Here is a 2,218-nt window from a genome sequence, read left to right on the forward strand (position 1 = left end):
AGAAAATGTCATATGTGCATGCATTTTGAGAAACATGTCAAATGTGGCAGAAAATCTGAATTTAGAAAATGTCAAATGTGCATACATTTTGAGAAATATGTAAAATATGTAGTTTTAATACTCTTTTTAAACTTTATCTCTACGTGATTTATCAATGAAAATTGTTTTTCTTAATAATTTACAAATTTACGGACTTTTTATAAAATAAATTTAATTTTTAGTTTATTATTTTTCAAAAAATAAATTAAATCATATTGTGTCTTGCCAGAAATCTACTACTAGGTTATTTTGCCAGGCACGCCTTTCGGTATAAAGGTAGATTCTATATAGTCCCCTATTTTATAATTAATAAAATTTATTATGCGTCGCACACCATAGTGGGTTCGGGCGCACCTGAAGGTATAAATTCCGATCTTTCCAGGATTTATATGAATGATCCACTTGTGTCAGTGTGACTACCTCCTCCTCTTTGATTTTCAACTCATGCATAATCAAAACGTATAGATCAATAAGTATATATTAATTGATTTAGAAAATATTAAATAAAATTATGTCTGTACTGTAACTTAAACTAAAGTAAATTGTACAAGATTCATATCTTATATAGATTTTTAATCTTATTGAAGTGCTGCTGCAGAAGAACAAAAATAATTTAACCTTCTTAAACGATCGAAACCAGATAAATTTTTGAGGAATTGAGTCTTTGCCACAAACTCTGATTTTCAAATCCCTCTATCTTTGGAACCCAATGTTGTAAACCATTGATATTTCATATTTACATTATTTGATCTAATAGAAGTTTTAATTGAAATGTCAAAGGTCTACGACATTGGGTTGCAAAGATATAGGGAAGAGAAAATCAAAGTTTTTGACAAAGACTTAATTTGTTTGAGCTAAACTCAAAACTGCAGAGAATCTCCGAGGTCACAAAGGTGTACAAGTGATGCCGCATAAACTTTATCTTCTCCCCTTCCGTCTATTTTGCATATGTATAGCTATAGTATTCTTCAGCATTATATTATTATTGTATTCTTCAGCATTATTATTATTGTTAAAACATTTTCATGGTAATTGTGTACATATTAAAGGTTGAACTGGGCCGAGTTAGAGATCGCGAAGGGGGGCTGAGCCTGTGAATTGTTAAAAAAGGTCAATATAATTCCAAACCCAATCCCAATGGGATCAAGTCAAAATGGCTTTTTGGGATGAAAACGGTATTGTTTTGGGACAAAAAATTAAATTTGGTCAAAATACATGAAATTATTGGGACATAAAGTGAAATTATAGGGAAAAAAATAAAATTATTGGGACAAAAAATAAAACTGTGTGGACAAAAATTGAGGCTATGTGATAACAAACTAGTGGAATTAAAATAAAAATATTGGCTTTAAAAAAGTGGCAACTTGACGGAAAAGACGAATTGTAAAATGTTATAAAATCCGTATATTGTTTTCTGGCAAACTGGTTTTGTAGCTTCAAGACAGAATTTTAGTGTTTCAGGCCGATAGATTGATAGATAGATAGATAGATAGATAGATAGATAGATAGATAGATAGATAGATAGATAGATAGATTGATAAATAGAAGGTATAGAAACATAGTAAATGCGAGTATAGCGATACAACTAGGCCAACTGCCTGTGTTGCATTCAGGAAAACAGGTTTGTAAGCGCGCACGCGTACAACTCAGCTAAACCAGGTTCTGAACATGGTTCTTTTCCCTCCAAAGTAAGCACTAAGCAACCATGCAAATTACAAGTTCGATTTGTCACCATGTCTTTATGTTACCACATTTAGAAATTAAACTTGAAGGGACCACACTGGTATGGATGGGTTTGTACAAAGTGAATAAATACTAAAGTGGAACAGACTAAGGCAACGACGACAGGTTGGGCCATAAGGTTTTATTTGGTAATTGCATGAAAAGATTTCATTTGGAAAGTAAAGACTAGAAAAAATAGACTAAAGACCCATGTAAATGTCGTCTTCAGATAGAACTACGAAATTTTCACGATTGAAAATCAAAAAGTTTTGTATGTTTATATGTATTTTATATGTAAATACTATTTAGTCGCTTAATCAATTCATTGATTTTGCCTGGCATTTCTAAATCTATAAGAATTTATCTTTAAAACTGATTAGTTTTGTTCTTTCAAATCTCACTCCATTTTGAAATATGTTTGTAAATTTCTTAAAACAGATCTATGTTATCATCCAGA

The sequence above is a fragment of the Eurytemora carolleeae genome, unplaced genomic scaffold (assembly GCF_000591075.1).
Source record: "Eurytemora carolleeae unplaced genomic scaffold, Eaff_2.0 scaffold881, whole genome shotgun sequence".
NCBI lineage: Eukaryota > Metazoa > Arthropoda > Copepoda > Calanoida > Temoridae > Eurytemora > Eurytemora carolleeae.